The sequence below is a fragment of the Choloepus didactylus genome (genome assembly GCF_015220235.1).
Source record: "Choloepus didactylus isolate mChoDid1 chromosome 11 unlocalized genomic scaffold, mChoDid1.pri SUPER_11_unloc4, whole genome shotgun sequence".
Taxonomy (NCBI): domain Eukaryota; kingdom Metazoa; phylum Chordata; class Mammalia; order Pilosa; family Megalonychidae; genus Choloepus; species Choloepus didactylus.
Genome location: NW_023637581.1, coordinates 2175850 through 2190219, shown reverse-complemented (window position 1 = coordinate 2190219; position 14370 = coordinate 2175850). Strand labels below are relative to the sequence as shown.

The 14370-nt window shown below is 38.9% G+C and overlaps 2 pseudogenes; both read right to left on the bottom strand.

Annotated features, from left to right (window-relative positions):
• Nucleotides 1–552: 552 nt before the first annotated feature.
• On the bottom strand, nucleotides 553–13144 carry LOC119524696 (annotated as a pseudogene).
• A 70-nt stretch (nucleotides 13145–13214) lies between these two features.
• LOC119524695 lies at nucleotides 13215–14163 on the bottom strand (annotated as a pseudogene).
• Nucleotides 14164–14370: the final 207 nt, after the last annotated feature.

Genomic DNA, 14370 nt, shown 5'->3' with positions numbered 1-14370 from the left:
CAATTGAAGAATGCAATTATGGAGTAAAAGGATCCATGTTTATTTAACAAAAATTCCATCCAGATCCATTGCTTAGGTATATGAAATCTCATGTGAATGGGCTGCTCTGTAATCTAATTAAGGACGAGTTTAATGATGTCACAGTAATTGTGATCAGTGTCTATATACAGACAGAATAAAATAGGTGTAGAAACAAATGAGAAACTTGCTTTGTTCATCTAAATTTACGTATGCTTGATGATAAGTAAATCAGGCAAATCAGGTAACCTATTGTTTTTATTATAGGCATTTGGCTGTAAATCCAAAAGTTAAGAACTGACAGAATAAAAATTAGCAAAGTAATGCCTATACTTAGTAATCACAGACCAAGTTATAGTCATTTAGATAATTACAAAATTTTGATGATTTTCATAATGTAAATATAGGCAGTTAAAAATTTTTAATAAAATATATGTCCTGATCCACAAAGAAGTAATGAATTGGATGGCTGAAAATTGCAACCAGGTTCCCAAATTATTCAGAAACTCTTAATATTACCATGTTACACTGTAATTAGGTTTTACCCAGAATGTTCTTTAGAGCCTCTCCCACCTCCTTGTTCCTTAGACTGTATATGAGTGGGTTCAGCGTGGGGGTGAGGATGGTATAGAAGATGGAGAGACCCTCATCTTGCTCTGAGCTATGCAAGACACTAGGAATCATATAAATAAACATGGTTGGACCAAAGTAGAGAAACACCACCATCAGATGGGAAGAGCATGTGGCAAGAGCTTTATTCCTTGCCTTGGAAGAATTTAAGTGGCGAACACTGAGGAAGATAGATATGTAGGAGGCTAGAATGAGGCCAAAGGGAGTGAGGAGAAACACGATTCCAATCACAAAAACAACTTTCTTGTAAGTTGAAGTGTCCTCACATGACAGCTTGAGTACTGCCTGCAGTTCACAGAAGAAATGGTGGACTTCTCTTGAGCCACATCTTGGAAAATTCATGGTATATGTTGTTTGGATTAAGGCATTAAATGCACCCCCTCACCAGGACAAAGTGGCCATCTTCAGGCACACTTGAGGATTCATAATGACCACATACCTCAAAGGGTTACAAATAGCCGCATATCAGTCATAGGCCATTAGAGTGAGCAAAATGCATTCACTGCCTCCAAGAGCTGAATGGAAATAAACTTGAGTTGCACAGCCAATATAAGAAATAGCTGATGTCCCTCAGAAATAGTTGGTGAGCATCTTGGGGACAGTTGTGGAGATGAGGGAGATGTCCATGAGGGAGAGCTGGCTGAGGAGAAAGTACATGGGGCTGCGCAGCCGGGGATCCAGAGAGAGGAGCAGGACCAGGGTGATGTTTCCTGTGATGGCAACAACGTAGATGAGGAGAATCACACAGATGAGGAAGCCAACATGCCTCAATCCTGGGAACAGTCCGAGGAGGGTAAACCTACTGTGGAGGTCCCATTTCCTCTCCCCATGTTTTCTCTACAGCTAAATGAATGAAAGGGAGAAGTATGCCAGTGTAATCTAAGAGAAAATTATTTGTAAAGGATAAAGATTGTCATGTAACGACTTTGTGATAAAATTATTATCCCCATTTTTTCCTGAATTTGACGCATCCTTGAAGAGAAACAGACTAAAATTAGCTTTAGTATTTATTAATAAACATAGTGATAAATGCCAATAAAATATACATTAATGATTGATTGCATCCATAAATTCATAAAAATAGCTAGGCCTGTCCTCCCTACCTGTACAATGAAGTTTATGAAAATTGAGAGGGTTATTATGAAGTAGCTTTCTACATGCAATAATCTTGGCATGTAATTCAAATGTTGATTCTTTAGGATTTTTGTAGTCATATATTTCAGGTTGCTTGGGACATAATTGAATTTCAATGTGATTAACCTGAATAACTGTGATAGAGCACAATGATGATTTGCATAGCATATTAGTACTCAAAATTCCAATTTTACAATTTATTTCAGTCTGCGCTGGATGACATCCAAGAAATATAATTCTTGCTTTGTCTTCATCAGTATTTAGGCAGCTAACAAGGAAAGTAAGGCCATAAGAAGGAACTCACCCACTTTCATTGGAAGAGGCTCGTTCTCTGCATCTTGGTGGGACTGTTCAGCAGGGCAGCTTCAGGCTACCAACTGATATCCGGTGATCACTGGGGTGAACCATCTCCAGAGCACTGTGAGGAGGTGTTGAGAGAACTGCAGTCACTGTCCACCCCATATCTATGGTAATCAGAAAAATTCCTAAAAATAGCTAAGTCTGTCTTCCCTACTTGTACAATGAAGATTATGAGAATCGAGAGGTTTACTGTAAAGTCCAAAACTGAGCTACATTTACTTGCTGGTTGCTCCTATATGGACAATCCCATGCATTTTCAAATATGTCCCATGTCTGTCCATTAGGAATGGCACATCTCAAGTCTAAATATTAAGACCCTTCTCTGTTCCTGAATGAAGGCATTCTTTCAGGTTGCACAGTATATACTTAAAGAGATTGCAATACTTTTGTGTTTTCTTCAACTTACATAAACAAATACTACAATTATTGCATAATCCTGGGAATACTGTGGCACCAGTGAGACTTATAAAATTCCAGACTTCAACAGATCCATCTCAGGTCTCTCCTATTTCTATTCTTACTACTTTTACTTAAGAAATATTGAGTGAGCACCTGCATGTTCAAGGCACAATGCTAGTTGATAGGAGAGATATGAAGCTTAATAAGAAATGGCAATTTATGGAAATTTAAGGCTTAGTGGCAGAAATAAAAGAAAAATAAACACAGAAATAATTCTGACACAAAGCAGAAACACCAGTGATAAATCTGCCTCTCTTCTGCCATATTATCAGCTCTTAACTCTAACTTTACATCTATATCTATACTACATATTTTGTGCTGAAGGACTAAGAGGATCAAAGTGAAAAGGTACACAAGGGAAAGTCATCAGCCCCTACCACCCAGCAGGAGATATGCAAGCTGCCAGAACCCAGAGCCCATGTGTTTCCAGCTCACCCGACTGCCTCTGTTTCTTGGATGCACTGGATGTATCAAAGGCACAGCAGGGTATCCAGGACTGAAAGAATGACATCCTAAGTGCCTTAGACTTTACTTAAGAAAGGGAGTGGGTGGTGATTCTCTAGTGAAATCAGGGGATGAAAAGTGAACTTGTCTTGTGGAAGACCATGAAGGAACCTGAGAGCATGCTGGATGATACAGCTAAAGGTGCAGTCCTGCCCTATTTCATTACAACCAACAAACACATCTACATACAGCCATTCTATTTCACTGCAGCATATACTCCATTGACAGTATGACCAAAAACCTTAGATATAACATATATCTCAAAAGGGAATCATTGGCAGACTTTTCTGTGATCACCGTCACCACTTACAATATGGTCATATTTTGATCCCCTGTAATCTACTTCTCTGACAGGTGACATGATTCTCACATTACCTACTTTCTTGCACCTCAGAATCCACAACAAAGCAGTTTCCAAATAGTAGTGAGGTTTGCTATTTAGAATAGGCAAATGAAGAACACTGGCCTTGTGAAATCAGTGGTATTAGTGCCCCAGAGATGTGCCTTTGGGGACTTCTATTCCTGGTCTTCATTTATCTTTAGTTTTCTTTTTTTTTTTCATCAGATTTAACTTGTTTTTGGAGTAATTTCTAACGAATAATTACCTGTTCCTTCTATTTGTTCTTTTGAGAATAGCAGTATCTTCCTCTTTCTCAGCTCCATCATGTCTTAATAATTATGCTGTAACTGTGGGTGCACGTGATATCCCTTCAGCCCAGTGTTCTCACCCAGGCTGTCACAATTGGCCTCTGGAAGGCCACTTTTGTTTTGGATAGTGTCTGAGAGATTCATTAAAGAGGTAAGCTGACACAATAGGAGTCTCTTCCCTCCACAGTATGTTTCCACAAAAGGGAAACATCTAAAACCATTACAGCAAGATTGTTTCAGTCATACATATGGGCAAATATAAATTAAGGTTTAAAGCAGTAAGAATTAAGAAAAACCATGTTCTCAATTTTTCTGAGGATTTCTACTATATTTTTTTTACCATTTCATGTTTGAGTAATCATAAATATTAACTGATGGCTTTTCTGAAAATTTGAATATCATTCACTAGATGAGTTATTTGTTTCTTTCCAACTACATTTACTCTCTTTAAAAAAATCTAAAAGTAACTTTACAGAAAGTGTTTCCATCAATTATTATATTCCCTTACCACTGAAACACTAAATCAACTAAGTGATAGATATATAGCCATTATAGTTAATAAAAATGGAGTTCTATTTCTATATATCCAGGACCAGTTTATTTTCAGAGGGTGAAGTTAATTATATAAAGGCAAAAGGAAGATGAAACACTTGACTCCAATGCCAAATCCAAAAAGGGAATACATTAATTTAGGTGAAGAGCTGCCTGAAAATAAATCAGTATTTGCAATTCAGTAATCTCGCATTTCCAGTAAATAAGAGGAAGTGCTTTCTTCTATCATACATACTTCAGAATGAATGAAGGATTCAGTGATGGGCTAGAACCAAATGGGTAGTTTCTGCAGGCACAAGGCCCTCATCATTGCGCTCCAGGGACCAGCACATGACTGTGCTAAGGTCTCAATGAATATATGATGAATAGATTGAGTCAAGCAAGTAACTTTCCCTACTGGGTTTGGCAAGAAATTAAAAAACTTAATATTTACAATCACCCAGTGGTTTTATATTCTTAATGCAGGGTCAGTCCTTTTCAAGGACTAGTGACTGAGCATTAGTTTCTATTCTTGACACAAAGCTTAAGTTGTGTATTTCTTCCAAGAAGGTTCAACTAATTAGAAGTTCCCTCTAATTTTTGAAGATTTTGTTGCAGGTAGAATTTATTTTCAGAATTTATCATTGTATTTGAACACTTATGAATTCTTTCAAAAATATGTTTTAGCACATGTAATGAACCCATTATTTTAGAATTTATGTGGTTTAAGATTAATATTGCATGGCTTATGGATATACTTGCTAATATTTAGAGCTTTTAAGTTTATTGTCTTTAAGGGTATACATGATAGTTTTCCTAATAATAAGTGCTGAGGAAACATTATAATTTATTGTTATTCATTTTTAATTAAAAGTTTAAAAGTATTTTCCCTAATTTTATTTAAAGCTCTGTTCTGTGTAAGAAAGTAATTATTACCAAAATTGTGTTACCCACTGCCATCATAGATTGCACGTTCTGATCTTGAACACAAACATTAAAATAATCATAATGATACCTCTAAAGTTCCAACCCTGGGAACAGGTGTGAAGAAACAAGAGAAGAAATGGTGAGAATGTCAGTTAAGGTGACCTAATCCAGAGTGGTTCAGGTGAGGCCTCCTTGAGTAGTGATATTTGTCTTTAGTCTTTAGAGCCTTTTCTTCATTTGCACAATTCCAGGATATTTCCCCTCATCCATGGAGGAAATGGAACATCTATCCTCCCTCCACTTACTTATGGCTGCCTTTACCTGTCCTAAGGATTCTACTACCTCCATCTCTTTCATGGGATCTCAACTTATTCTACCATAAAGTAGTGCTGGCCCCCACTTACTACACACCACTCAGGTCTCTTCCTGGTGCCGGACTAGAGTCAAGTTCAACATGGTCTTCCTTCCGAACTGTACACTGTGGTATGTGAATATATCTCAATAAAACTGAACTTTAAAAAAAAATCCTGTCTGATCCTAAGATTGGCTATCAGGCTTTTTAAATAGACAGACTTTGGGCAACTTCTAGGGCAGATGATGGCATACAGAACTCCAGAACTCAGTCCTTCCTAAAAAAAAAAAAAAACAGATATTAAAAAGGCAGGAATCATCTGAAGCAACTGTTCTGAGGCTCCAGATGCTTGAAAAACATGGCACAGCATCCAGGGGAAAGTGAGAGGAAGATGCTAATAAAATATGGTAAAGCCCAGTGAGTAGCTCTTTCCACCTAGTGGTTGCCATTGCCCATCTCCAACTCTCATCATGGGCTGCCTTGAGGTCCAGTCTCTGGCTGGCCACTGCTGCGAAAAAAATGTCATAAAAATCCTCTTCCCTAAGAACAATGCTGGGCACAATGAAGCACTAATCATGACTTTTGATTAGTAAATCAGGAAAGTTGGGTCCTGACTGGGTTAATATATCAACCTGCCCCAGAAAACGTGGTGGCAGCCATTGTTTCAATACTACCCCAGACAGGGGCCCAGGTGGTGGAGATTTAAAGATGCAGTGCCTCTCAAGGCTTTTGGGAACAATTGCTGAAGGGCAGCATCTACTGTTTAGGACAGGAAAGCAGAGCTTCAGAGATCCCTCAGAGAATCTGTTGACTTCCTTCCTGATCACCTCCACAGAGGACATCAGAGCTAGTATACAACCCCTCTGTGGGTTCCTTTCTTGTTTTGTCTGGGAAATACTGGCTTGGGAAATTTATCTCCTGGTCCCCTCTTGCCAGATTTTGCATGTTTGGCAAAAGCAGCTAGAAAAAATGAAATGAATGTAAAATATAGAGAGAAGCAAATGAGGAACAAACAGAACAGATCCATTTTCCTGCAGAAGGAACAGGGGAATTGATGCTTTTTCTTGGAGGTGAAACAACTGCACAAAAGTATGATCTTAAAAACTAGACCATGTATACATGGCAAGAATGAGATGAAAAAGACTGGGGAAATCCTCACTAAATACAGGCTATTCAAAAGGTCTAGAATAAATTGAACAATGAATCAAAGGGAGACTTAACACAAAGCCAATCAACAATAACCAAAAGCAAGAGAGAGGAAGTGACCTTCAGAGTAAACTCATTAAGATAATCAGATGCCTAGACATCAGCAAACAATTACAAGTCATATTAAGAAACAGGATAATATGACTCAGTCAAAGGTACAAATAAAATCTTTCCCACCTCAGGAGTTACTGATATTCTGACTGCCCCCCTACATGAGACATGACTACCGGGGGTGTAAATTTCCCTGGCAATGTGGGATGTAACTCCTTGGGATGAGCCTGGACCCAGCATCATAGGGTTGAGAAAGACTTTCTGACCAAAAGGGGGAAGATAAATGAAACAAAATAAAGTTTCAGTCACTGAGAGATTTGAAATGGAGTTGAAAGTTCATTCTGGAGGTAACTCTTATGCATTATACAGTTGTCCAATTTTAGTTTGTATTTTATTAGAATAGATAGAAGTAAATACCTGGAACTATGGAACAGCAGGCCAGTATTTTTGATTCTTGAAGATGGTTGTGTAATTATGTAGCTTATATGGTGTGACTCTGTGATTGTGAAAAGCCTTATGGACCACACTCTCTTTACCCAGTATATGGACAAATGAGTAGAAAAATAGGGACAAAAAGTAATTGAATATTGGGGCCAAGAGGAGTGTTCTAGTTTGCTAATGCTGCTAGAATGCAAAACACCAGAGTTGGATTTGCTTTTATAAAAGGGGGTTTACTTGGTTAAACACTTACAGTCTTAAGGCCATAAAAGTATCCAAGGTAACATGTCAGCAATCAGGTACCTTCACTAGAGGATGGCCATTGGTGTCTGGAAAACCTCTGTTAGCTGAGAAGGCACATGGGTGACATCTGCTCCAAAGTTCTTGTTTCAAAATGGCTTTCTTCCAGGATGTTCCTCTCTAGGCTGCAGTTCCTCAAAAATGTCATTCTTAGTTGCACTTGGGATTTTTGTCCTCTCTCAGCTTCTCTAGAGCAAGAGTCTACTTTCAATGGCCATCTTCAAACTGTCTCTCATATGCAGCTCCTGTGCTTTCTTCAAAGTTTTCCTCTTGGCTGTAGCAAGCTTGCTCCTTCTCTATGAGCTTATATAGTGCTCTAGTAAACTAATCAAGGCCCATGCTGAATGGGTGGGGCCACACCTCCATGGAAATTATCCAGTCAGAGCTATCACCTACAGTTGGGTGGGGCACATCTCCATGGAAACACTCAAAGAATTCCAATCTAATCAGCACTAAAATGTCTGCCCCACAAGATTGCATCAAAGAATATGGCTTTTTCTGGGGGACATAATACATTCAAACTGGCACAAGGAGTATGGGATGTTTTGGGTGTTCTTTGTTAATTTTATTTTATTCCTATTTTTATTCTCATTTTTATTCTTTGGAGTAATGAAAATGTTCAAAAACTGATTGTGGTGATGAGTGCACAACTATATGATGATACTATGAACAATTGTACACTTTGGATGATTGTATATTTCATGAATATATTTCAATAAAATTACATTAAAAAACAGCATGGTACTGGCATGAGGGTAGATATACTGACCACTGGAACTGAATTAAGAGTTCAGAAATAGACCCATACATCTATGGTCAATGGATTTTTGACATGGTTTTCAAGTCCACTCAGTTGGGAAACAATAGTCTCCTTGACAAATGGTGCCAGGAGAACTGCATATCCATATGCAAAAGAATGAAAGAGGAACTCTTTGCCACACCATATACAAAAATTAACTCAAAATTGTTCAAAGACCTAATTATAAGAACCAGGAGTATAAAAACTCCTAGAAGAAAATGTAGGGAAGCATCTTCAGGATTTTGTTTTGGGCAATGGCTTCTTGGACTGTACACTCAGAGCAAAAGCAATGAAAGAAAAGATAGATAAATGTGATCTCCTCAAAATGAAAACTTTTGAACATAAAAAGTCTTTGTCATGAAAGTGAAAAGGCAATCTACTCAATGGGAGAACATATTTTTATATTTTAATATTTATTCTAGTAATATATACATCTAAAACTTCCTGTCTTAACCACATTTATCTATATATTTCAATGCTGTTGATTATACTCACAATAATGTGCTATCATCACCATGATACATTTCCAAACCTTTACCATCAACCAAAATGTAAAATGTTTTTATACAAGTGAAGCATCAACTCCACATTCTCTAACCCCTCTATCTCCTGGAAATCTATATTCTGGATTCTAACTCCATGATTTTGCTTATTTTAATTAGTTCATAGCAGTGAAATAATACAATATTCATCCTTTTGCATCTGGCTTATTTCACTCAACATAGTATACTCAAGGTTCATCTGTGTTGTTACATGCATCAGGACTTTACTCCTTTTTATGGCTAAATGATATTCTATAGTATGTATATACCACATTTTGTTTATCCATTCATTGGTTGATGAACATTTGGATTGATTCTATCTTTTGCATTTGTGAGTAATGCTGGCATGAATGTCAGTGTTCAAGTATCTGTTCAAGTCCCTTCTTTAGGTTCTTCTGGATATATATCTAGTAGCAGGATTGCCAAATGATACAGTAATTCTATAGTTAGCTTCCAGAGAAACTGGCAAAGAGTCTTCCACAGTGGCTACACCATTTTACATTCCCACTAACAGTGAATGATCATTCCTATTTCTCCACATCCTTTCCAAAACTTGTAGTTTTCTGTTTTTGTTTGTTTGTTTGTTTTAATGCTGGCCATTCTAGTATGTGTGAAATGATATCTCACTGTGGGTTTTTTTTTCCATTTTTATTGAGATTGTTCAGATACCATACAATTATCCAAAGATCCAAAGTGTACAATCACTTGCCCCTGGGTACCCTCATACAGCTGTGCATCCATCACACTTAATTTTTGTTCAATTTTTAGAAACTTTTCATTACTCCAGACAAGAAATAAAGTGAAAGATGAAAAAAGAAAAAAAGAAAAGGAAACTCTAATCCTCCCCTATCCCTAACCAACCCCCCTCAATTGTTGACTCCTAGTATTGATATAGTACGTTTGTTACTGTTTATGAAAAAATGTTGAAATACTACTAACTGTACTTTATAGTTTGTAATAGGTATATAGTTCTTTCCTATATGCCCCTCTATTATTAACTTCTAATTGTATTGTCATACATTTGTTCTGGTTCATGAAGTGATTTCTAGTATTTGTACAGTTGATCATGGACATTGCCCACCATAAAGAATCAGACAATACCACCAATATCAAGTGTCTAACATGCCTCTCCTATGCCCCCCTCTTATCTGCATTTACCTTAGTATATCACCTTTGTTACATTAAAGGAAGCATAATACAATGATTCTATTAGTTACAGTCTCTAGTTTATGCTGATTGCATCCCTCCCCCAATGCCTCCCCATTTTTAACACCTTGCAAGGTTGACATTTGCTTGTTCTCCCTCGTAAAAGAACATATTTGTACATTTTATCACAATTGTTGAACACTCTAGATTTCACCAAGTTACACAGTCCCAGTCATTATCTTTCCTCCTTTCTTGTGGTGTCTCACGTGCTCCCCATCTTCCTCTCTCAACCGTATTCATAGTTACCTTTGTTCAGTGTACTTACATTGTTGTGCTACCATCTCCCAAAATTGTGTTCCAAACCACACACTCCTGTCTTCTATCACCCTGTAGTGCTCCCTTTAGTATTTCCTGTAGGGCAGGTGTCTTGTTCACAAAGTCTCTCATTGTCTGTTTGTCAGAAAATATTTTGAGCTCTCCCTCATATTTGAAGGACAGCTTTGCTGGATACAGGATTCTTGGTTGGTGGTTTTTCTTTTTCAGTATCTTAAACATATCACACCACTTCCTTCTTGCCTCCATGGTTTCTACTGAGAGATCCGCACATAGTCTTATTAAGCTTCCTTTGTATGTAATGGATTGCTTTTCTCTTGCTGCTTTCAGGATTCTCTCTTTGTCTTTGACATTTGATAATCTGATTATTAAGTGTCTTGGCGTAGGCCTATTCATATCTCCTCTGTTTGGAGTACGCTGCGCTTCTTGGATCTGTAATTTTATGTCTTTCTTAAGAGACGGGAAATTTTCATTAATTATTTCCTCTATTATTGCTTCTGCCCCCTTTCCCCTCTCTTCTCCTCTGGGACACCAGTGATACGTACATTATTGTACTTTGTTTCATCCTTGAGTTCCCAGAGACGTTGCTCATATTTTTTCATTCTTTTCTCCATCTGCTCCTTTGCGTGTAGGCTTTCAGGTGTTTTGTTCTCCAGTTCCTGAGTGTTTTCTTCTGCCACTTGAGATCTGTTTTATGTTTCCATTGTGTCTTTCATCTCTTGTGTTGTGCCTTTCATTTCCATAGATTCTACTAGTAGGTTTTTTGAACTTTTGATTTCTGCCATATACATGTCCAATGCTTCCTTTACAGCCTCTATCTCTTTTGCAATATCTTCTCTAAACTTTTTGAATTTATTTAGCATTAGTTGTTTAAATTCCTGTATCTCAGTTGAAGTGTACGTTTGTTCCTTTGACTGGGCCATAACTTTGTTTTTCTTAGTGTAGGTTGTAATTTTCTGTTGTCTAGGCATGGTTTCCTTGTTTATCCAAATCAGGTTTTCCCAGACCAGAACAGAGGGAAGAAATATTCAGTATCTGGTTTCCCTGTGGGTGTGTCTTAGAAAATTGCTCCACCCTTTGATGCCTCGGGTCACTGTGCTTTTCTGCCCAGCAGGTGATGCCTGTTAGCCTATAATTCTTGACTGGTGTGAGGAGGTGTGGCTGTGTTCCCCCAGGCTCTGGGGTCTGGTTCTGAATGGAAAGGGCCCCACCCCTTTCCTTCTAGAGAAGACAGAGCCCCCAGGTGGAGGTCATTAGCATTTCAATGGTCTCACTCTCTGCTTGTGCTGTCTCGGCCCTTCCCCGAGTCACAGCCCTGGAAACTTAAAATGACTGGGGCTTTCTCCACTGAGCCGAAAAAGAAACAGATAGTCCCCTTCAGACCCAGTCAAGGTGACCCTCCGGCTCTCCCAGGTCAGTCGTCACCCAAAGCCTCTCTCTGTTTTTTGGGGCTGCGTACCTGTAGTGAGCAGTTCACGCTACTGAAAGCCCCAGTTGGAGCTCAGCTGAGCTGTATTCGCTTGCTGGGAGAGAGCTTCTCTCTGGCACCACGCGGCTCCGCAGCTCAGGCTATGGGGGAGGGGGTCTCCCGACCTGGTTCCGCAGGTTTTACTTACAGATTTTATGCTGTGTTCTCGGGCATTCCTCCCAATTCAGGTTGGTGTATGATGAGTGGATGGTCTCGTTTGTCCCCCCGCAGTTATTCTGGATTATTTACTAGTTGTTTCTGGTTTTTTGTAGTTGTTCCAGGGGGACTGCTTAGCTTCCACTCCTCTCTATGCCGCCATCTTGCCCCTCCTCTCACTGTGGTTTTGATTGGCACTTCCCTAATAGCTAGTGATGTTGGGCATCTTTTCATGTGCTTTTTAGCCATTTTTATTTCCTCTTGGGAGAGGATATAAAGTATTTTGCCCATTTCTTGATTAGGTTGTTTATCTTTTTACTGTTGAATTGTATTACTTTTTATATTACAACACAGTGAACCCTATTGTAGAAAATGGGCTATAGTTAATAGTACAAATATAAGAATATTCTTTCATGAATTATATCAAATGTATGATACTAATACAGGGTGGTAATACTAGGGTGGTACATGGGGAAAATGCATCTAATGTAAATAATGGATGATGGATAGAACTATTATAATAATCTTGAATCAATTGTAACACAGGTAACTACTGTTAAAAATGTATAATTGTTTTTTAATTGCTATCATCAATAGTAACAAAAGTTCCACACCAATCTAGGTGTTGGTGGTGGGGTATTGCACAGTAATCCTGTATTTTATGCATGATTTGTTTGTAAATTTACCACTTCTCTAATAAAAAAAAAAAACAGACTACCTAAACTTTTCTCTGGAAGCTCTGATTCAGTAGATCTAATGTAGGGACAAGGACTGGATTTTTAACAGCCCCTGAATGGATTGATCAGGCTTGCTTGAAAAAGACTTATAAGGGTTTTATCCATGGATTCCCAGTGAACCATGTATTTTTCCCAAATATAGTCAATTAACATTATATCAGATTGAAACACAAGAATTTTATCACCTCCAGTTGGTGATACAGTGAAATTAAATGGGTGCAACAAATTTTCACATTTGCTGTCTCAGTTTTTGGAAGAAGAATATAGAATCTTTACAGTGGGGTAAATAGGAAGGCAGATGGTATTGCTTTTAACCTGGATCCCAACTTGCTGTCTGTTGTGACCGTGGGCCTAAGTTTTTAAATCTGTAAAACTGAGATGATGTTACCTAACACATTTGATCATTGTGAGCATTACACAGGTCCATCTATGGAAGGTGCTTACACAGTAAGCACTATTATTACTATCCTTAAATTTAAAAGTTATCTCCTTTCCTGTTGAACATCAGTTTCCCCCCAAGTACCTTCCTCAAAGCAGCCAGCACCTCCTTGTTCCTCAGGCTATAGATGAGGGGGTTCAGCATGGGAGTGATGATGGCATCAAACACAAAGAGACGCTGGTCCACCTTGGGGGAGAGAACAGAACCTGGGGTCATGTAGATAATCATGGCTGGACCAAAGTAGAGGCACACAGGTGGGAAGAGCAGGTGGCCAGAGCTTTGTTCTTGCCCTCAGGAGAGTGCATGTGGAGGACAAGAAGGAAGATGAGGGTGTAGGAGGTCAGGATGAGCCCAAAGGAACGAGAAGGAAAACAATGCCAGACACCAACACCATCTTCTCATAGGCTGAGGTGTCCTCACAAGAGAGCTTCAGAAGGGCCATAACCTAACAGTAGAAATGGTGGATTTTCCTGGAGCCACAGGTAGGAAAATGCATGGCATAAATTGTGTGAATTAGGGCAATGAGAAAACCCCCAGCCCATGACCCAGTAGCCATTTGCACACAGATTCTGGGGGTCATGATGATCTGGTATCTGAGAGGGCTACAGATGGCCAAGTAGCGGTCAAAGGCCATGAGAGTCAGGAGAACACACTCAGCCACTCCCAGCATCAAGTAAAGAAAGATTTGGACTGCACAGCCGATGCGAGAGATGCCTCTGTGTCCTGAGAAGAAGTCAATGGCCATCTTGGGGACAGTGGTGGAGATGAGCATCAGGTCCATGAGGGAGAGCTGGCTGAGAAGGAAGTACATGGGGGTGTGGAGGTGGGCATCACCCCAGATCAGCATGGCCAGGATGGAGTTTCCAGTGATGGCAACCAAGAGAATCAGAAGGACAATGGTGATGAGGAAGCCAGGATGTCCAGAGTCAGAGAAGAGGCCCAAGAGAATGAAATCTGTGGTGGTGGATCCATTTCCTTGCCCCATGTCTTAGTCTACTGTCTTGATCTGAAGGTTGATGAGGGAAAAGACACACAGTGAGATCACTTCAATTTCCATTTAGATATCTCAGCAAAAAAACTATTCCTGAATTTTAAGATGTTTACTGGTTGAATCAAAATATGGGGCAATATAGTTTGAATGAATGACTATTCATTGTTCTTATCCCCTGTTAATTATCCACCTGCAATGATG